The sequence below is a fragment of the Monodon monoceros genome, unplaced genomic scaffold, assembly GCF_005190385.1.
Source record: "Monodon monoceros isolate NGI ecotype Baffin Bay Population unplaced genomic scaffold, NGI_Narwhal_1 Super_Scaffold_2, whole genome shotgun sequence".
Lineage (NCBI taxonomy): Eukaryota > Metazoa > Chordata > Mammalia > Artiodactyla > Monodontidae > Monodon > Monodon monoceros.
This window is the reverse complement of record NW_021703776.1, coordinates 17679365-17703221: the sequence shown is the minus strand read 5'-3', so window position 1 is coordinate 17703221 and position 23857 is coordinate 17679365. Positions and strand designations below refer to the sequence as shown.

General features: G+C 41.1%; 1 protein-coding gene and 1 non-coding gene across 7 annotated transcripts in view; one reads left to right on the top strand and one right to left on the bottom strand.

Moving 5' to 3' along the window:
- SRPK2 (SRSF protein kinase 2) overlaps positions 1 to 23857 on the bottom strand; it is a 228282-nt gene that overhangs the window by 137356 nt on the left and 67069 nt on the right. The gene's annotated exons all lie outside the window — the stretch shown is intronic.
- On the top strand, positions 890 to 996 carry LOC114902165. The gene has a single exon (XR_003795390.1). It is a non-coding gene; the product is annotated as a U6 spliceosomal RNA (small nuclear RNA).

The following is a 23857-nucleotide window of genomic DNA, read 5'->3' as shown; positions in this document are numbered from 1 at the left end:
AATTAACTCATTTAATCCCCACAACAACTGGAGAAGGTACGTACTCAATATTTCCATTTTACATGCATAGAAACTGAAGCTTTGAAAGTTTAAGAAATTTTCTCAAGATTCCAGGGCTAAACAACTCCACTTAGAATAGCATCAAAAATAAAGTATTTAGGAATAAATTCAACCAAGGTGAGAGACTTGTACAATGAAAACTACAAAACACTGTTGAAAAAAGTTAAAGACCCAAATAATTGGAAAGACATCCTGTGTTCATGGATTGGAAGATTTACTATTGTTAAGATGGCAATATTCCTCAAATTGATCTACAGAGTCATACAATCCCTATCAAAATTCCAACTGCCTTTTTTTGCAGAAATTGACAAGCTGACCCTAAAATTCATATGGAAATGTCAAGGGACCCTGAATAGGCAAAACAATCCTTAAAAAAGTAGAACAAAGTTGCAAGGCTCACACATAAATTTCAAAACTTACTACAAAGCTACAGTAATCAAAACAGTGGGGAACTGGCATAAAGATAGACATATAGATCAATGCAATGGAATTAGAGTGCAGAAATAAACCCTCACATTACAGTCAACTGATTTTTGACAAGCGTGCCAAGGCCATTCAACGGGGAAAGGCAGTCTCTTCAAAAGATGGTGCTCAAAACTGGATGTCCACATGCAAAAGAATAAAGCTGGACTCCTGTCTCACACCATATACAAAATATTAATTCAAACTGGACCAAAGACCTAAATATAAAGGCTGAAAGTATAAAATTTTTAAAAGGAAACATAGGTGTAAACCTTTATTTTCGATTAAAGTTTCTTAAATATGACACCAAAAGCACAAAGAACAGAAGAATAAATAGATGCATTGAACGTAAGAATTAAAAACTTTTGTGCTCGCTTCAGCAGCACATATACTAAAATTGGAATGATACAGAGAAGGTTAGCATGGCCCCTGCGCAAGGATGACACGCAAATTCGTGAAGCATTCTATATTTTTTCACAGCAAAGGAAACCATAAACAAGATGAAAAGACAGCCCTCAGAATGGGAGAAAAGATTTGCAAATGGAGCAAGTGACAAAGGATTAATCTCCAAAATATACAAACAGCTCATGCAGCTCAATATCAAAAAACCAAACAACCCAATCCCAAAATGGGCAGAAGACCTAAACAGACATTTCTCCAAAGAAGATATACAGATTGCCAACAAACACATGAAAGGATGCTCAGCTTCACTAATCATTAGAGAAATGCAAATCAAAACTACAATGAGGGGGCTTCCCTGGTGGCACAGCGGTTGAGAGTCCGCCTGCCGATGCGGGGAACACGGGTTCGTGCCCAGGTCCGGGAAGATCCTACATGCGGCGCAGCGGCTGGGCCCGTGAGCCATGGCCGCTGAGCCTGCGCGTCCAGACCCTGTGCTCCGCAACGGGAGAGGCCACAACAGTGAGACGCCCGCGTACCGAAAAAAAAAAAAAAAAAAAAAAGTACAACGAGGTATCACCTCACGCTGGTCAGAATGGCCATCATCAAAAAATTTACAAACAACAAATGCTGGAGAGGGTGTGGAGAAAAGGGAACCCTCTTGCACTGTTGGTGGGAATGTAAATTGATACAGCCACTATGGAGAACAGTACGGAGGTTCCTTAAAAAAATAAAAATAGAATTACCATATGATCCAGCAATCCCACTACTGGGCGTATACCCAGAGAAAACCATAATTCAAAAAGACACGTGCACCCCAAGGTTCACTGCAGCGCTATTTACAATAGCCAGGTCATGGAAGCAACCTAAATGCCCATCGACAGATAAATGGATAAAGATGTGGTACATATATACAATGGAATTATTACTCAGCCATAAAAAGGAACGAAATTGGGTCATTTGTTGAGACGTGGATAGATCTAGAGACTGTCATATAGAGTGAAGTAAATCAGAAAGAGAAGAACAAATATAGTATATTAACGCATATATGTGGAAGCTAGAAAAATGGTACAGATGAACCGGTTTGCAGGGCACAAATTGAGACACAGATGTAGAGAACAAACGTATGGACAGCAAGGGGAGAAAGCAGCAGGGGGCGGGGGGATGAACTGGGCAATTGGGATTGACATGTATACACTAGTATGTATAAAATGGATAAACTAATAAGAACCTGCTGTATAAAAAATAAAATAAAATTCAAATTTTTTTTTAAAAAATAAATTTTAAAAAAATGCTGGAGAGGGTGTAGAGAAAGGGAACCCTCTTGCACTGTTGGTGGGGACGTAAACTGATACAGCCACTATGGAGAGCAGTATGGAGGTTCCTTAAAAAACTAAAAATAGAACTACCATACGACCCAGCAATCCCACTACTGGGTATATATCCTGAGAAAACCATATTTCAAAAAGAGTCATATACCACAATGTTCACTGCAGCTCTATACTTACAATAGCCAGGATGTGGAAGCAACCTAAGTGTCCATCGATGGATGAATGGATAAAGAAGATGTGGCACATATATACAATGGAATATTACTCAGCCATAAAAAGAAACGAAATTGGGTTATTTGCAGTGAGGTGGATGGACCTAGAGTCTGTCATACAGAGTGAAGTAAGTCAGAAAGAGAAAAACTAATACCATCTGCTAACACATATATATGGAATCTAAAAAAAAAAATGGTTCTGAAGAACCTAGGGGCAGGACAGGAATAAAGACACAGATGTAGAGAACGGACTTAAGGACACAGGGAGGGGGAAGGGTAAGCTGGGACGAAGTGAGAGAGTGGCATGGACATATATACACTACCAAATGTAAAACAGATAGCTAGTGGGAAGCAGCTGCATAGCACAGGGAGATCGGCTCGGTGCTTTGTGACCACCTAGAGGGGTGGGATAGGGAGGGTGGGAGGGAGACGCAAGAGGGAGGAGATAGGAGGATATATGTATGCATACAGCTGATTCACTTTGTTATACAGCAGAAACTAACACAACATTGTAAAGCAATTATTCTCCAATAAAGATGTTTAAAAAAAAGAAAAACATTTCTTAAGACTATAGCTGCCATAGACAGTGATTCCTCCAATGGATCTCGACAAAGTAAACTGTAAACCTCTGGAAAGGACTCACCATTCTAAATGCCATTAAGAACATTCATGATTTTCCAGGGAAGAGGTCAAAATATTAACATTAACAGGAGTTTAGAAGAAATGGACTCCAACCCTTACGAATGACTTTGAGGGGTTCAAGATTTCAATGAAGAATCAACTGCAGGTGTGGTAGAAACAGCAGGACAACTAGAGTTAGAAGTGGAGCCTGAAGATGTGACTGAATGGCTGCCCTCTCATGAGAAGATTTCACAGATAAGGAGTTGCTTCTTATGAATGAGGAGAGAAAGTGGTTCCTTGAGATGGAATCTACTCCTGGTGAAGATGCTGTATAAGATTGTTGAAATGACAACAAAGGATTTAGAATATGGCATAAACTTAGTTGATAAAGGAGCACCAGGATTTGAAAGGATTGACTCCAATTTTTAAAACAGTTCCACTATGGGTAAAATGCATGCTACAGAGAAATCATTCGTGACTGGAAGAGTCAATCATTGTGGCAAACTTCACTGTTGTCTTATTTTAAGAAACTGCCATAGCCTTCCCAAACTTCAGTAGCCACCACCCTGAACAGTCAGCAGCCATCAACCCTGATGCAGAGTCTTCTACTAGAAAAAAGACTGGGGCTTCCCTGGTGGCGCAGTGGTTAAGAATCCGCCTGCCAATGCAGTGGACATGGGTTCAAGCCCTAGTCCGGGAAGATCCCACATGTCGCAGAGCAACTAAGCCCACGTGCCACACCTACTGAAGTCCGCACGCCTAGAGCCCGTGCTCCGCAACAAGAGAAGCCACCGCAATGAGAAGCCTGTGCACCACAGCAGAGAGTAGCCCCCGCTAGAGGCAACTAATGAAAGCCCGCGTGCAGCAACAAAGACCTAATGCAGCCAAAAATAAAAAAATAAATAAATGTATTAAAAAGAAAAAAGATTATGACTTGCTGAAGGCTCAGATGATGGTTGGTATTTTTAGCAATAAAGCATTTTTTAATTAAGGTATACACATTTGTTTAGACATAATGCTGTTGCATACTTAATAGACTACAGTATAGTATAAATATAACTTTTATATGCACTGGGAACCCCCCCCAAAAAAAGAATTAAAAACTTTTGTGCATCAAAGAATACTATCAAGAAAATAAAAGGACAATCCACAGAATGGGAGTAAATATTTGCAAGTCATGTAACTGATAAGGGACTAGCATCCAGAATATATAAACAACTCTTACAACTTGGCAATTAAAAAAAAACAACAACCCAATTTAAAACTGGGCCAAGGATTTAAATAGACATTTTTTGAAAGAAGAAATACAAATGGCCAAATAAGCACATGAAAAGATGCTCACCATTATTTGTCATTAGGGAAATGCAAATAGAAACAACAATGAAATACCACTTTATAGCCACCAGGATGGCTATAATCAAAAGAACAAGTGTTAGCGAGGATACGGAGAATTTGGCACCTTCGTGCATGGCTGGTGAGAATGTAAAATGGTACCTTTGCTTTGGAAAACAATCTGGCAGTCCTTCAGAAAGTTAAACCAAGAGTTACCATATGACCCAACAATTCCACTCCTCGTTATAAACCCAAGAGAAAACGTGTTTATACTGTTCACATAAAACCTGCACACAAATGTTGGTAATGGCGTTATTCATAATATCCAAGAAGTGGAAACAACCCATATGTCCATTAATTGATGAATGGATAAACAAAATGTGGTATATCCATACATAAAGAAAATGAAGTACTGATACATGCTACCTCATGGATGAATCTTTAAAACATTACAAAGGGGCTTCCCCGGTGGCACAGTGCTTAAGAATCCACCTGCCAATGCAGGGGACACGCGTTCGAGCCCCGGTCCGGGAAGATCCCACATGCCGCAGAGCAAGTAAGCCCATGTGCCACAACTACTGAGCCTTGCGCTCTAGAGCCCGCGAGCCACAACTACTGAAGCCTGTGCGCCTACAGCCCGTGCTCCTCAACAAGAGAAACCAACTCAAGGAGAAGCCCGCGCACCTCGACAAAAAGTAGCCCCCGCTCACCGCAACTAGAGAAAGCCCGCGCGCAGCAATGAAGACCCAATGCAGCAAAAAAAAAAAAAAGTTCTTCCTCACTTCTGGAGATGGGACGTGGAATGAGGAATGGCAGTCGGGGGGATTTTACCATTACCTGCACTTGGATTTTTTATAGGTATTACCTGCGTAATTAAAAATAATTTTCTTAAATAATGTTAACTGTTACCAAAGGATATCCATTTAAAATAAATCCCTTTCGGTACTTTCCTGGTGGTCCACTGGGTAAGACCCCGCGCCCCCAATGCAGGGAGCCGGGTTCAATCCCTGGTTGGGGAAATAGATCCCGCATGCATGCCACAACTAAGAGCCTGCATGCCGCAACTAAGACCCAGCGCAGCCAATAATTAATTAATTAATTAATATTTTAAAAATAATTTCAGGTGGATTTCAGATCTAAATTTAAAGGCAAAACAGTAAAACTTTAAAATAATACAAAGGAGAACATTTTAAAAATTAAATAAAATAAAATAGACCCCTTTTGTAGTTACATGGCTTTCAAATGGAGAGTCTACAAAAAGCCTGCCATCACACCATTATAAATAGCCTCCAAAATGCCAATTTTCACTTTCAAATAAAATTCACAGTTTAATCAAGGTCAAAGCAATGTTCTGTTGGAATTGTGAGAGTGTTATACTGAAGGGGAAAAAACACAACAGCTGAATTATTCTGACACTGTTCTATCATAAGAAAGGGAATCTCATGGAGGTTGTACAAAATTGGTCATTTAAAACTAGCTTTAAAAACTAAATTCAGTCTGCTCCTTCTAATTTTATCATGAACAGGCTCTTAAAACAAAATAAAAGTGCTGAAATAAACTGGTAAACTAAAAAAACAACCTATCTAGGGCTTCCCTGGTGGCGCAGTGGTTGAGAGTCCGCCTGCTGATGCAGGGGACACGGGTTTGTGCCCCGGTCCGGGAAAATCCCACATGCCGTGGAGCAGCTGGGCCCGTGAGCCATGGCCACTGAGCCTGCGCGTCCAGAGCCTGTGCTCCGCAACGGGAGAGGCCACAACAGTGAGAGGCCCGCCTACCGCAAAAAACAAACAAACAAACAAAAACAGCCTATCTAAAAATATAGGTAATTAATTTAGCAAGCCCCAAATGAGCAAGTCTCAACAAACGGAGAAGGCATGCTTATGAAAGATACACTACTGCTGTAGAAAAACAGAATCCCATACATGACAGTTTAAGATAAAAACAAAAAATTTTAAGTAGAGCCATCTGAATCATTAGGTGCTTTTGTTAGACCATGCAAAGGAGGAAGGCATGTGGTCAAAGTGCCAGTGCAATTACAAAGCAAGAAGCACTTTCCACAAAAGAACCACAGCAATACAGAAGTCAGTGTAAAATGGCTCAAGAACAGAGTTAAGAAATTCTACTCCTGCTTTTTTCTTTGAAAAATAACTTCCTTCCAGTCACGCAATTATCCATTTTAATAACAAAATAGTTCCTCAGTTTCCACTGAAATATACCTACCAAAGTTTTTTTTTTTTCCCCCTACTGAAGTATTTTAACTTGCCTGTTTACCCACCTTTTTCTAAAGTCTAAGTCAGTCTGAAATTTGGACTGAGACTACAAGGTGTGGCAGCAGGGGGTACTATTTGGACTGACAGTATTCTATTTCTTGAGTTAAGGTGTGGGTATACAGGTGCCTATTTTACTGTTCCTTAAACTTACATTCATAATTCATGTAACACATGCATGAAAGATATCACAACTTTTAAAAATGTTTTTAACCAGAATAATTAATGAAAGATGTGCCAGGGCAAAAGTGGAACACTGTGCATCTTAAAATTACTACCTAGTCACCTCTTAGTTTTTTCCATTGCTCTCATCACGTATTCTCTTATCTACTCCCCTGAAATACAGGTAAACCTCAGCTACCAGGGCTTCGAGGAATAAGTGATTTTTTAAAGATTTATTATTTTTATTTATTTTTTTGCTGTACGTGGGCCGCTCACTGTTGTGGCCTCTCCCGTTGCGGAGCACAGGCTCCGGATGCGCAGGCTCAGCGGCCATGGCTCACGGGCCCAGCCGCTTCGCGGGATGTGGGATCTTCCCGGACCGGGGCGCGAACTCGTGTCCCCTGCATCGGCAGGCGGACTCTCAACCACTGCGCCACCAGGGAAGCCCTATTTATTTATTTTATTTATTTTTGGCTGTGCTGGGTCTTAGATGCGGCACGAGGGCTCTTCACTGTGGTGCGTGAGCTTCTCTCCAGTTGTGGCATGCGCGTTTTCTCTTCTCCGGTTGTGGCACACAGGCTCCAGGGCACGTGGGCTCTGTAATTGTGGTGCAGGGGTTCCAGAGCGCGTGGGCTCTGTAGTTTGCGGCATGCCTGCTCTACTTGAGGCCCACAAGCTCAGTAGTTGTGGCACTCGGGCTTAGTCTCCCCCCGGCATGTGGGACCTTAGTTCCCTGACCAGGGATCGAACCCACGTCCCCTGCATTGCAAGGTGGATTCTTTACCACTGAACCACCAGGGAAGTCCTGGAATGAGTGATTCTTGACAGCCATGTGTTCACAGTTGAAAGATTCCTTACCTCATTTAAACCATTCCGGACTGAAACATTCACACTGAGGATAATACAAAGTTTCTTGGCTACCTTAAAGCCTTTCATTTTAGGCACTACACCCATATTCTCAGGGCCTCTGAAAGGTAGCTGAAGGTCTGCTCCTGCACTGAGGGCTCCAGATTAAGACAGTGCTTTTTACTTATTGCTTTTCTGTGTTGTCCCATACAGTCTGCCATGTCACTATATATGCACCCTTCTAACTGGGTCATTCTAAACTGCTGAGAAAACTACTGGTAGGTAGTTTCTCACAATGTACAGAAAGTTTCCCTTGAACTATCTGTAACAACTGAATGTCTGAATCCTACATCAATGCTCATGAAGAGTGCCGGTCCTGCTCTCTTCCAAGGGTCCCACTGCCACACTACATCTGCTTCTCTTTGAACATATGCTTTGTACTTTCCCAAGTGGTAAGCTCTGTAACTGTGGCTTGCACACGGAATATAAAAGTATGCCAGGTGGGCTTCCCTGGTGGTGCAGTAGTTGAGAGTCAGCCTGCCGATGCAGGGGACACGGGTTCGTGCCCCGGTCCGGGAAGATCCCACATGCCGCGGAGCGGCTGGGCCCGTGAGCCATGGCCGCTGAGCCTGCGCGTCCGGAGCCTGTGCTCCGCAGTGGGAGAGGCCACAACAGTGAGAGGCCCGCATACCGCAAAAAAAAAAAAAAAAAAAAATAGTATGCCAGGCTCCTCTGTATTACAATGGCAACATTAACCCTTGCTTTGTATTATGAGGGCAATTTGACAGGGATTACGTATGCATCTTCATAAAAACACTATGAGGTAGATACAAACATCAGCTCGATTTTATAGATGAGTAAAGGAGGGTAAAAGCCTAAAATATAAGGTAACATGTTTAAAGTCACCCAGCTATTAAGTGGCTGACACAGAACTTGGCCCTAGGTCTATAAAACTCTGAACTCAATGCTATTATTATCTACAGTAATATACTGACACTCCCAAACTGACCTAATCTCTCAGTTTCAGAAATCCAAATTCCTGAGGTAGCGATTACACTATTCCAATTCATCTTTTTCTAGCCAGGCTACCCCATCCACAAGATGCTAGACCACCTGCACTGGGGTCACGATGCACACCTAATCCAATCCCTTCAGGGGACAAAGCACACAACAGAGCCACATCCAACAGGGCTGCCGGGGGGCACCTCCAGTCTCCACGTGTGCTCCGACTTCCTGACAGCCCAAGAAGTTGGAAGAGTGTGTGACTGACATACATCAGGCCCAAACCCCAGAGTTCAAAGAATGGGAATGCAAAGGAAAAATTCCAGTTTGGGTAAGAGTTTTCATCAAGCCCTACGGCACCCACTGCAAATTTCTGTTCCAGTTCACCTCATTATTCAAATTTTTCTACTCAAAATGTTAATTACCTAATGTTTACCAGCACTGTATTTAGGACGGTGTGAATCAAATAAAAAATCCTGTCAAGAGTTCCTTAGGTTTTCTCACCAGAGGTTCTGGTGGAAAAAAAATTCACAGTGAAATATTTCTTCCTCTAAAGGTTCCTATGTTGTGTGAGATCTGAAACAAAGGAAGAGCTATGCCTGGACCTCCATCATTTTTGTAAAACCCTTTTTTTCTACAGCTGATGACTAAAATCTCTAATACTGTGTTTCAGCAAATATTCTTCTTTAAAAAAAGTTTGTGCTGCCTAACAATCTTAAGTAATCCTTCCCTTATCTAGACTTACGCTGCCCAGTGCAGCAGTCACTAGCGACCGTTAGCTACCAAGCACTTGAAATGCGGCAAACCTGAACAGATGCTTAGCACAAAACAGAATGAAAAGTATTTCATTAATACTTTTATGCAGATTACATGCTGATATGATACTATTTTGGATATGCTGGGTTAAACATATTATTAAATTATATTATTGGATTCATGGAATACTATTCAGCTATAAAAAAGAATGAAATTTGGACACATGCTACACATGCATGAACTTTCAAAACATGCTAAATGAAGCAAGCCAGACACATTAGGACAAATACTGTATAATTTCACTTACATGAAATACCTAGAATAAGCAAATTAAGAGAAAATAGAGCAGAGATTACCAGGCACTGGGAAGGGGAAATGGAGAGTTATGGTTCAGAGTCCACGGGGAAAGCGCCTCACTCAAGGTAGTAAGAGGGACTGCAAGAGTTACCTCAAATTCTCAGTACAGAGGACATAAACGCTGCTAGCAAATCAGTTCAAGGTTTTTTAAAGTGCCTCTAATGAACCCTACTGAATTTAACCCCACAAATAGAAAAGTCTAGTAAACTGGTTTACTACCATCAAGCTTAAAAGACAAGTCTTATTTTTTCCTACTGAAGAATGAATTTGAAGAGCACGAGAACACTCTGAAACCTCATAGCCATTTCCACAAACCATTCCACAACTGCTTCCTAACAAACGTCTTCAAAATACTCTGACAAACAGAGCTTTGTGCGGAGAGCACTTCTCTATATAAAAGACACAATTTTACAGAGGTGACACAGTACACACAGAAGCAAACAAGTTGATGTTCTTCTGATTTACAGTATTCAGTCCTCTAAATTTAACAAGGTTTCCAAATCTCAATTTAAAACCACATTCCCTGGCTTCTAACTTAAGAGATACATTTACTTTTGTCTCATACTTCTTAAGGCAATGAACTAGTGTTGTACCTCTAAACACAGAAGAGGGTATGTTGTAAGAAATTATTTCCAATTAGTTTATATAAGAGTACTTAGGAGGCAGATCCCAAATGTATAAAGCGTGTTTCCTAAAAATCCAATATGCAATGAAATATAAGATAGAGGAATTTCAGGGAAATAAGAACAAAAAGTAGGATTTAAGTCAGCTGACTTTACCAGAACTAAATCTACTCTCAGGAAGCCAAAGGAGAAACAGCATCATAGTCACCCTCGTATTTCAACATTTAAGGAATGCTTATGCGGCTACTCACTGACACAGAATAAAAATAATAACAACTACAACAATAATAACAGCAGCTAACACTGATATCAAGCTCCCTGCCTGCTACCTGTTGTGAGGACTTTCCCTTTATTAGCTCATTTCATCCACACAAACCTTCCACGGAGTCAGTATTGTAATTATCACCCTTGTTTACTGATGAGGAAACAGAGGCGTAAGAGAAGGTAGATAACTTTGCCCGAGGTCACACAGCTAGTAAACAAATGGCAGAGACAAACCCAGGCAACCTGGCTCCAGAAGCCACTACTACATACTGCTTCTCATAATAGTTACAGGGGGGTCACAATAACATTTATGGTGGGTTGGGGCTCAAGTGTCATAAACTAACTTAAAAAATGTACAGACTAAGAATACTTATTGAGCCCCTCCCTCATCCACTGGGCAAACTCTAGGGAAACTTCAGGAACAATAACTCACTAGTGTGACAAAACTATCAAAATGAAACAAACCAATTTTATTTTAGAAATAAAAAAAACAAATGGACTGTTAGAAATAGCAAACCAACTGCCAATCACAGATCTTTAGTTTTACAGAGTTCAGTAACATACTGGCAGAAACCACACACCGTGGTAACAACTGCTGGAAACACAAGGTAGGGTGCAGAGCAACACATTTATGTCTTGCTGCACTTTCCTCAATAAACTTCACTAAATGTCGTCCTATTCAACATTTGTGGATTTTTCAAAAGACCCTGGCTTCCCCTGACAGAGGGACCATCTCATTCCACAAGCTGTGCCAACACCCTGTGCCTGCGGCTCCAGCTGTAGAAGATTTGGTACACAGAGGACCTCGCCAGCAGTCACCTGAAGGGCCTTCAGAGATTGTCACATTCTGGCAAACTGTTGTCACCTCCAAGCCAGCAAAGTTTTATCAAGCTTCAATAGAGTCAACAAAACCTTTACTAAATCATCTGTACAATTGCTTTTCGTTTTTAATTAAGTTAAAATTTACATACAGTAAAATCCACCCTTTAGTGTTCAGTGCTGCAGGCTGTGAGAAACAGACAGTTGTTGGAGCCAGCCCCACAAGGAGACACAGAAGAGTTCCATGGCCCAGAGCAATTCCCCCAGGCCGCTCTAAGTCCAGCCTCCCCTCCCCCAGCTCCCAGCATCTTGCCCTCTCCAATACACACACAGACTGTACAGTCTCCGTGCTTCTGTATCTGGCTTCTTTCACTAAGCATAATACATGTTGGATCCATCCATTTGTTGCAACAGTTTTATTTATTTTTAGTAGCTCATTTATTTTTATTGCTCAGCAATATTCCACTGCATGGAATGTGTCACAGTTGGTTTATCCATTTACCAGTTGAGAGAAATCTGAACAGTTCCCGTCTTTGGCACTTGTAAACAAAACCAAAAACTAACAAAAAAGCTGCTATAAAACTCGAGCGCATGTTTCTGTATGAACATATAAGTTTTTACTTCGTTTGGGTAAAACGCAGGAGTGGGTCACACAGTCTGGCACGTGAGGGGTGGAACGTCTCCTCGTCCTCTCCAGCACTTGGCACAGTTTCTCTTTATGTTAAGAACCACTACGAACCTGGGGAGAAGTATCTCCTGGTAATTTACATTTCCCTAATGACTGATAAAATGCACCATCTTTTATGTGCTTGTCTAAATACCTTCTTTAGTAAAATGTCAGATCTTTCATCCACCTTTTCATTGGGGTCTTTTTCTTTTGCCCATTCTTTAACTGAGTTTGCAAAGTTCTATATATATTCTGGATAAAAGCCCTTTATCAGATATGTGATTTGCAAGTATTTTCTGTCAGTTTGTGACTTCTCTTTTTGTTATCTTAAGAGCATCTTTTAAAAAGCAGAAGACTTTGATGGAAGTCCAATTTTTTTTAATAAATCTTGCTTTTCGTATCCTATATAAGAAATTTTTGCCTAATTCAAGTCACAAAGATTTTTTTTCCTGTTTTCTTCTAGTAGTCTGTAGTTTTACATTTAAGCCTATAATCCATTTTGAGTTAATTTTTGTGTATTGTGCACCAAAGTATCAATTACTTTTTTATTTTTATAGCTTGATCCAAAGTTCTGGCCCTTATCACAGTATTTATTTGACAAGTGTTTTCTAAGCACCTATATTTGGCCTAGGGATGTAAGAGTAAATAAGAGAACACAACATAATCAACTCACTAAAAATACATAGTTAGCAGTATGAAAACAGAGTAAGTCCACGCACAATGGCAGGAGAAGGGACTCAGCACCTAACAGCTAGGAGGGGTGGTATTTATACTGAGCAGCAGTTCACCGGGCAGAGAACAACATTCTAGGAAGAAGAAATAACACAAGCAATATACAAAGATGTTAAAGAATAAGGGCTGTTCAGGGGGAGGGAATTCTTCTTGACCATTTTTTATTCATAGCAGACACTACCGCATGCTAGCATTTTGGGCAGGATGTTTTAAGGGACTAAAAAGCTAAAAACCCCATTAAACACGAAAGCAACAAAACTCAACCCAATCACTACTACAGTATAATAATCTTTCTGCACCTATAAAAGCAAACAAAATTACCAAATAAACAGGCCTTCAGAATAAGCTGACAACCCCCAGCCTAGGAGTCGCCCTAGCCCCTTCCCCAGCTGACTCTCCACCAGCCCTGCTGAAGAGAGAGGAGACAAAGGCACCCAACAGAGCCTGCCTCCCTCAGGGGGCCTTCACTTGGCCCTCCATCACACCCTTCATCACCACCAAGGAACCAGCAACAGCACCTGTTCAGCTTAGAACTGCCACCTTCACAGACCCTGTTCAGCCCGCTGAGATCGGGTTATTCACATCACCAGCACCACTAATCTGCCCTATTTTCCCAGCCCCTGGCCCAACCCTCGGGGACCCCTCCTCAATGCCCACTGGAACTTAAGAATCCTCAGCAATTCTCTACATCCTCTGCCAACTCTCTAAAAGAATTGTTTCTTGCCCTAACAGGACTGGCTGCCCCTGAGGACTTTTCCTGCAGGCCCCGGGAATGGAGGCCCTTGTTCCTCCAACGTCCCTCTTCTGCAGGGACAGGTGGGGCTACTATTCTCACTGTCCCCAGAGGTTGACTTTCCCATTCTTAAGAGTGACTACTGGGTTCAGATGGGAGAGCACCATACTACCAAGTAAAGTGCAAATTTCGCATAAGCCCCTTCAACTAAAGGCTTCCTCCCATCTCAACATTTTGAACAGCATTACATAATTTTTTTGGTAACATCTTTATTGGAGTATAATTGCTTTACAATGGTGTTAGTTTCTGCTGTATAACAAAGTGAATCAGCTATACATATATCCCCATATCTCCTCCCTCTTGCATCTCCCTCCCACCTTCCCTATCCCACCCCTCTAGGTGGTCACAAAGCACCGAGCTGATCTCCCTGTGCTACGTGGCTGCTTCCTGCTAGCTATTTTACATTTGGTAGTGTATGTATGTCCATGCCACTCTCTCATAAATTTTTTACAAAAGCAAAAGAAATATATGTGTGTGATAAAAATACACTTAAAAATCAAGCAAACATTAAACAAATTAAAGACACGTTTCCACTTCACCTACATAATTTTTTGAATGACATCTTTTCCATATACCCCGTAAGTAGGATGATGGATAAAACTCCTGTTTTAAGAATTTCACATTTTATTAACCATTTTGAAAAAGATATTGGGGGATTTCCCTGATGGCGCACTGGTTAAGAATCTGCCTGCCAATGCAGGAGACACGGGTTCGAGCCCTGATCCAGGAAGATCCCACATGCCGCGGAGCAATTAAGCCCGTGTGCCACAACTACTGAGTCCACACACCTCAACTACTGAAGCCTGCGCACCTAAGCCCGTGCTCTGCAACAAGAGAAGCCACCGCAATGAGAAGCCCGCGCACCGCAATGACGTGCAGGCTCCGCTTGCCACAGCTAGAGGAAGCCCACGCGCAGCAACGAAGACCCAACGCAGCCCGCAAGAAACAAAAAAAAGATTTTGGTAAAATAACTTTTCAGAAATTAAGAATAAAGAAAAGTAATAAACCTTGTAAATATAAAGTCAACTGCTGACTGGATAAAACTGCATCTATATTCATTACTGTGAAGCTTTACATTTATTATTTGCAGGACAAATAAAACTTTCTTTAACTGAAACCCTAGTACTTTTTTCTATCATACCTCACACTTTGAAGAAAACCTCACCTATCCCACATGCCAAAACACACTGCCACAGTTTCTACCCTGAGAGAGTAGTCCAGAGACTGGCATCTTGCAAAACAGTCACAGATTCTTAGGAAATTCCCTGGTGGTCCAGTGGTTATGACTCCACGTTTTCACTGCCAGGGCCCAGGTTCAATCCCTGGTTGGGGAACTAAGATCTCGCAAACTGCGTGGTGAGGCCAAAAAAAAGAAAAGAAAAAATAATAATAATAATCACAGATTCTTAGAGGTGAAGGAGACCTGAGAGGTCATTTGATCATGCCTATCACTTCTAATTTTTGCAAAGGTTCATCTTCCCTTCTCTCTCCCATTGGCCACAAGTCCTTGATGGCAAGGTCTTCCTCTCTCTACTCCTAAGAAGTGAAACACAAGGCCCCTGACACAGCAGGCATGCAACAAAAGCTGCTGATAACAATACCAGATTAAGAGGTAGCTCTCAATCATCATTCTTCCCAACTCCTGTACCATCTGACAAAGGGTACACCCTTCTCTTCTAGCTTACTCCTCCTTCCACAACCTAAGTATCAAGCATCTTCTCTCCATAATTTCAGTAATAATCTCAGGACTGAACCTGGAGCTATAAAACCTGGGTTGAATCCCAAGCCCTTGTTAGTTTTGGGGAAAGATGCTGAAACTTGTTAGGTCTCAGTTTTCTGATCTTTAAAATATGAGATTCAGTGCTCTGATGTTCTATAATTTTTTCTATTTAACTAAATCTTAATGATTTCTTTGTGATATTACCCTTTACCCTGTCATTTTTTTAAGGCCTACCAAAAAAATCAGAACCTAAAAGAACACTACAGCTAACCTATCTATTTCTAGTTAAGGAAAATCAGTACACTATAATTACCTTAAAGAGGAACTTTTAAAAATTAGAAATATTAACCTTTTCTTATGTTGTACCATGGACCAGGAGAGATGTAATGGCCCCTTCATCCCACAAGAAGCATAACCCATTTTGATACAATGCCTTTCAGGAATGCGGGTCACCAAAATGGCTTAGTTTAATACAATCATAAAATTTAGAATATGACAGAATGGATGGGCAGCCAACACACAACCCTTCATATAAATATTCCCACTGAGCTTTTGAGCATTTGTGTGTGGCAGAGAGTTTAATGGGACACTTGCTTATAAGAGCTTGGAGCACAGCTATTAAACTCTTTCTTATCAGCAGGCAGTGACAGGTCACAGGAAACTCCTGGTAAAAACCAGCCCCCTTTCCCACAAGTATTCTAATTTTTATATGGGGACCTACTGCTCTCCAACACTCACTCTTTCCAATGAAACTGCCACCAACAGAGGCGTCGAGGTGACCGCCCATATCACATTCCCCTGGGAACGAATTCAGTGGCAGGTGACCTAAGCACCTCCAATCCAAACTTAGAATACAACACAAACATTTATACAGGTCTAAAACATTTCAAAAATAAAACTGATCACTTCTTCAACTCACAAGCACATGACGATACCATCATACATGAAATATAATATTTAACGAACTCTTTATGCTTCAACCTAATTTTAATGTACAAATTAATTTAAAAGACAAACTATTAGAACACTAAATACTTTTACGTAGTAAACTTTTTTTCTTAATTTATTTATTTTTGGCTGCGTTGGGTCTTTGTTGCTGAGCGCAGGCTTTCTCTAGTTGCAGTGAGCAGGGGCTACTCTTCATTGCGGTGCATGGACTTCTCACTGCGGTGGCTTCTCTTGTTGTGGAGCACAGGCTATAGGCACGCAGGCTGCAGTAGTTGGGACTCGGCGGCTCTAGAGTGCAGGCTCAGTAGTTGTGGTGCACGGGCTTAGGTGCTCCGCGGCACGTGGGATCTTCCCAGACCAGGGTTCGAACCCGTGTTCCCTGAACTGGCAGGCAGATTCTTAACCACTGCACCACCAGGAAAGCCCCTTACATAGTAAACTTTTAAGTGTGACTTTTACAGCTACATTATGATCATCATGACTAACATTGTTAACAAACTAATGTTTCAATACAAACACAAAATATGACTATAAAATGTAATTAATTTTCTGGCAAACAACAAAGGCACAGGCGCAGGAGGAATGTATTGTTACTTTTTCATATGCAACAATTATTTTCAAGGCCAAAACACAATCGGTTGAGACGAATATATGTATAAGCTCCATGTCAATATAAAATTTAAAACTACCTCATTGAGAAAAAAATTAACATTTAATTTTGTGTGGCATTAAATCCAAAAGTAAAATATATGGAAATAAAGGGGAGAAACTCATAATTTTCACATTACTATAAGAAAATTAAAGAAAGTATAACCGATTCCATCATGACAGCATTATGTACTAAAGAAATCCTCAGTCAGAAAATTCAGATTTGAATTTTGACTCCTTAGTATCTGCAATTCCTCAAATTTAAGTAAGTCTCATCTTTCATTAAGTCTGTTTCCTCATCTATAAAATGCTGTCAAAGTAATAATCTGATTCATCCAACTGAATGATTACACAGGAAAATCAGAAGACAGGAAAAGTTGGCATGGGGGGAGGCGTGGTGGTGGTGAGCAGACAGTGGCAAATAAATAAATATAAAGTTGGTGAAGACTGTTCCAAACATTTTCACTAAGTGACAAAGCTACAAGCTGTTCTCTACCTTGGATCTTTCACGAATAGCTTTTAAAAATGACGTTTTAAGAAAATTACTAGAGCTAACAATAAAAGTTTTCATTATAACCTGAAAACATGAAATTTGCAATTGAAAACTTTGTTACAGTCCAAACCCAAGAAAACATTCATATCAAAATCACAAGTGAGGACAATGTTAACTTGTTTATTTGATCTCAATGGCACTGCTAACGTAGGAGCATCCCACAAAGACCAAGAGTCAATCGGACCCATTGTTCAAGGCTGCTGGATATAACCAGGAGTTAACTGTGGCTCAGAAGCCGTGCTGGCTCACAGTTCATGAGTCAAAAACAATAAACCAAAAGCTCTAACAACCCAGACTGCCTATCCAGGTTATTCACCAGGCTTGGCACTCAATGACTTTTAGGCAAGGCCAAAAATTGATTCTAACATCAAAGGATAAAGATTTATGACCAGTGAGCATATTCAAACCCTAAAGGTGTAACAAGACCTTGTGGTACAGTGGCAGGATTGCTGGAATAAGTACATACCATTTGGAAGCCAGATTCATTACAACTTGAGACTGCTAAGTGTATGTTTAAGTAAGTCTTACTCAGACCATAAAAACTACAGAAAATTAAATTCTTTTTGGAACAAGGCAGGCTATGCATGTATGCATACTAAAGTAAATAGAAATGTGTTACTCAAAGACTTGAAGCTGACTTTTGTCTTTACCCTTCATTTTCCATTAGGTAATATCCTAATATGACTAATGGTAAGAAAAACTGATAAACCGAAAAACCAAAATATTTGGTCTACCTTTTCTTTTTACTATTGTGACTCTAGGAATCTAGAGAAGAGTGATACATAGAGCAATCTATTCTGGGCACCTCAGGACTGCCCTAGCCTCAACTTGCTATTAGCAATTGCTATGTGAGGCCTACAGATGTCCGCAGACTAGGAACACAAACCTCCTTGCTAAAAGAAAAACTAAAAGCCTTCCTAGAATGATTTTTTTTTTTGCGGTACGCGGGCCTCTCACTGTTGTGGCCTCTCCCGTTACGGAGCACAGGCTTCAGACGCGCAGGCTCAGCGGCCATGGCTCACGGGCCCAGCCGCTCCAGGGCATATGGGATCTTCCCGGACCGGGGCACAAATCCGTGTCCCCTGCATCGGCAGGCGGACTCTCAACCACTGTGCCACCAGGGAAGTCCCCTAGAATGATTTTAAAACCAAACTACCACACAGCTAAAAAAGATCCCTGACCTAAATGAAAAATGTAAACTATCACTCCAGTCTATTTCCCAGAAGCATCTACACTGTGGCAATAAATAACTATTGTTGAAAATGCTTTAGCTCAGGTACCTATTTTAATAAATTTCTATGTTCTCTGGGATTTTAAAGCCTTGGAGAGGATATGGACATTTACTTAACAAAAATCCTGTTGCCTGTTACTTCATCACAGTAGTATACAAAAGACCATGAAAAGGAATTAATATTTAGCTCATTTTAGAGAAGTAACATTTAAAAACAAAAACTTTCTTCCACATAAAATATGCTCTCTTGCTCATTCTTGTGTTATTCTAGTTGTCTTTTGTACAATTTATGGGAGAGTGAGTGCTGAATTACCCAAAAGGAAGAAGATGAAGCACATGTTAAGGAGAAAAACAAAAAACAAAAAACCTTCCGCTACCCTCTTAGATTCAGTGAATGGGATCTGCAACTCAAACTGATAAAAGACAGATTAATAGGAGAAAAAAGTTTATTTACCCACAGAATGAGAATACATGCTGAAAAACTCACTGATGAGTAACTCAAAAAGATGGATAGAATTTGGGGCTTATATATCATCTTAACGAAAGGTGATAAAGTATGAAAAGGCTAAACAAAGGAAAGGGGGTTTGGGGCTTCTGGGTGGGGAGGAAGGAGTTGTGAGAGGGTGACTAAGAGATGTAGTAAATAAGGATTGTTCAGTAAGGTTTGTTATGCAGATAAGAGTCATTCTCCTCTTCCAGGTAGGGGAAAAGGAAATGCTTTTATAAATGGAAATTTATGTACTGCTTTTAGACAGAAAGTAGGAACGCAGAGAGCTGACCGCCTCTAGCTCAAAACAATCTTTCTGCCAAAGTGGCATATTTTGGGGTGACTTATACTCTCCCCTATGCTCCCCTTCAACAATAAAAAAGGGGTACCAAAAAATAAGAATACTTCTCTCTTTAAGATTGATACTTTATTTCCTTTTTTTTTTTTTTTTTTTTTTTTTTTTTGCGGTATGCGGGCTTCTCACTTTTGTGGCCTCTCCCATTGCGGAGCCCAGGCTCCGGACGCGCAGGCTCAGCGGCCATGGCTCATGGGCCCAGCCGCTCTGCGGCATGTGGGATCTTCCCAGACCGGGGCACGAACCCGGGTCCCCTGCATATCGGCAGGCGGACTCTCAACCACTGCGCCACCAGGGAAGCCCTTTATTTCCTTTTTAAAGCCACAGGTAACAGTGAGAATTGTGCTGGACTTCTTCTCTTTAGTTTGCATTTCAGTATTGTCATATTTCATTTTTCAGGGAGAGAACAGAGGCAGCGCTTTCGGCTTTTAAAAGACTTAATCAGGCCCTGGAGGGTCATCTGTCTCTGTACTCTCACTCTGTGTCTTTAAATACCAAAAATACCATATATAGTTTCAAAATATTAATGCAAGTCATAACAACTATGAATTATTACTGCAAAGGACATACAGCTAGAACCAAACTGTTTGAGTAGAAATTTTTAAGCTCAAAGTACCACACCACAGTCATCTTCTGGTCAACTCTTTAAAACCAAGCAACAGCATTCTTTTAAAAACTCATCTACCCTTAAAGTAGAAGGATATTACTCTGCCTAAACAAAGGGAAAAAGTCATGTAGAAAGACATGCTGGCTAACTGCCGCCCTCTGGCTGGCAAGATGCCACCTTCAGTTGGAAAAGCATTTAACCAAAACACTCATCTACAAATGTCTCTATCTGCAATCCATTTTAATGCTATATACATCTATAACTTAAGTAGAAAATAACTTTTAGGAAGAAAATGAGGAACAAAGTCATAAATTTCTCAGAATTAGAACTAAAACACTATCACAGGAACATTTATGTAAAAGAAAATAATACCAAGAAGGGGAAGATGTAGTTACAATACTGAAAAAAGAAATGTTTGGACACAAACGCCGTGATTATGGAAATGCAAATGTACATTTATGGTCAGGTATCAAATCATCACACCATCCTAGTTCTGAAAAAGGAATACAATCCTTTCCCTCTCTGCTTACCGGAGAGAAAGAACTGAATATCAGGCAGGTGCAACTCAACAAGGCCTGGAAACACAAAGGCCTCAGCTCAAAAGGAGGTTTTAGTGTAAGGGCTGGAATGTATAATGTAAAAGGGATCACTGAACTATTTTGGAGGAAGACTTAACCGTGACTTCCCCAGTAGAGAAAAGGAGGGATCAACTAAAGTAATTAATTTTAGTGCTACTTTAGTAGTCTTACTACTGAAAAATTTAGAAGTAGAAATGCCATTCCATCTGCCATGGTGGATACAAAGAGGCTTTTCTCTTCATGCAAGAAAGCCTTATTGTTATATATAAAAAAAAATTCCATGATCTTTTAAAAAGGATAAACAAATGATAAACTAAACCAAGTATATAGAATCAAACAATTTCCAATGTGTAATAAGTAAATAGTTTATTTATTTTTTGGTTGTGTTGGGTTTTTGTTGCTGCACATGGGCTTTCTCTAGTTGCAGTGAGCGAAGGCTACTCTTCGTTGTGGTTCGCGGGCGTCTCACTGTGGTGGCTTCTCTTGTTGCGGAGCACGGGCTCTAGGCACGCAGGCTCAGTGGTTGTGGCTTGCAGGCTTTAGAGCTCAGGCTCAGTAATTGTGGCACACGGGCTTAGCTGCTCCGCGGCATGTGGGATCTTTCCGGACCAGGGATCGAACCTGTGTCCGCTGCACTGGGAGGCGGATTCTTACCACCGTGCCACTAGGGAAGTCCCAGTAAATAGTTTACTTTAGAACTCAGTCTGTTAAGTTGGTGACCTAGGACTCCTACAAATACGAACAAGGATAGACAGGTGAGAAAAGCCTCCTAACACCTTGCAGCACTCACAGGCAGTGCCATCCACGTGGCAACAGACTGTGATTTTTTTATTCTCTCCTGTTGTTTCAAAGTATTACTTAAATTTTACTTTTTACTTTTACACTTAAAAAGACTCCTTGAGGGGGCTTCCCTGGTGGCGCAGTGGTTGAGAGTCTGCCTGTCAATGCAGGGGACGCGGGTTCGTGCCCCGGTCCGGGAGGATCCCACATGCCGCGGAGCGGCTGGGCCCGTGAGCCATGGCCGCTGAGCCTGCGCGTCCGGAGCCTGTGCTCCGCAACGGGAGAGGCCACAACAGTGATAGGCCCGCGTACCGCAAAAAAAAAAAGACTCCTTGAGAAAAAGTATCAAAGATATACCTGTATGATGCCACAACACAGTGTCTTGCAGAAGTCTTTAATATCAGTAAACATGAGGCAATACAGAATCCAGATGAATTTATATTCAAAGTGATTGTATAAGTGGTAAGACTATGAGATTTTTTCTACATTTCTAAATTTCCTACATTTAACTATAAATATATATTAAGTATAAATTTATTTAAGCATAAATAGATACTTCATTTTTTATAATCATGATAATAATTTAACAATGAAGTGGTCTATACCATGGTGATTAAGAGTATGAGCCAACTGCCTGGACTTAAATGACCACTCCTAAAATTTAAATTACTTACTATCCCTAACCATCATCTACAAAAACAGAATATAGTAAGAATATGCACCTCAGGACTTCCTGGAGGTCCAGTGGTTAAGACTCTGTGCTCCCAATGCAGGGGGCCAGGGGGTTCCTCTGGTCAGGGAATTACATTCCACATGCTGCAACTAAGAGCCCGCATGCTGCACCTAAAGATCCTACGTTCCGCAACTAAAGATCCCGAGTGCTGCAACTGTAAGGTCCCGCATGCCGCAACTAAGACCTGGTGCAGCCAAATTAATAAATATTAAAAGAAAAAACCAAAGAAAGAATACCCATCTCAAAATTGTTGTGAGGATGACACAAGATAATACAAGCAAAAGTGCATGGCAAAGTAGAAAGCCTTAATACCTATTAGCCAACAGCTTCACTACTAAAGTCGTGGGCTTATCACCTGAATATGTCCCAATGTTACAAGTTTGGGGTTAGAGTTTTTGCTGCGCAACCTGTAGGTCATAACACTTTATATACTGTTTTCATAAAAAATTAATTCTGCATGAAGGGGAATTAAAAAATACACCGGAAAGAAGCCCTGTCCTTTCACCATCAACCAACCAGCTGTGAAAAAGACTGCGACGGCACTTCAACACTCCTTCTGCTCCCCTCCTGAGCACGCACAGGGCTATGTTCTCACACGGCTCTGGAAAACCCATTCTGGGGCATGCTGGCTGCTTCCACATGTAAAACGTTCATACAGTTTGTATGGAAAGTACTGTATTACTAGAACTTCTATTCAAGAGCAATCAACAGGGGTGGTTACCTTAAGGGATGGTGGACATGTACAGACTTCTAATTGTATGGACTTTAATCTCCATTCTGATGGCCAACAAAAAGGCTACAATGCAAGCCAAAGAGTATTCTTTTTTTTTTTTTTTTTTTTTTTTTTTGCGGTACGCGGGCCTCTCACTATTGTGGCCTCTCCCGTTGCGGAGCACAGGCTCCGGACACGCAGGCTCAGCGGCCATGGCTCATGGGCCCAGCCGCTCCCCGGCATGTGGGATCTTCCTGGACCGGGGCACGAACCTGTGTCCCCCACATCGGCAGGCGGACTCCCAACCACTGCGCCACCAGGGAAGCCCTATTGTTCTATTTTTGAACAGCATTTCTATGACAATATTTCTACTTACAATAACTACACATAATGTAATAGAAAGTTCACTCCAAAGAACTCTTATTTGGGAATCTCTCCATTAATAAAAACAGTAACAGCAATAGTAGAAGCAATGTATACTAAGTACTTACTGAATACCAGACACTGTTGTAAACATTTTACATGCAGTACTTTAGTTTTTGCAACAACGCTTTGAGGTAGATACTTTTAGGGTTCCCAGGTACAACTGAGGGAACAGAAGCACAGAGAGGGAAAGTGGTGAATCTCATGACTGAAACCCAGACAGTATCTCTTCTCTTAAACTGTCAGACTAATCTCAGTTTGGTGGCTGGTACCACTGACTACTTCCTACTGGCAGGACCACATCTGTGGTGCCTAAAGCACCTGACACCTACACCTTGAATGCATCACAGGGCAGAAAGGTGTAATCATGAGCATCT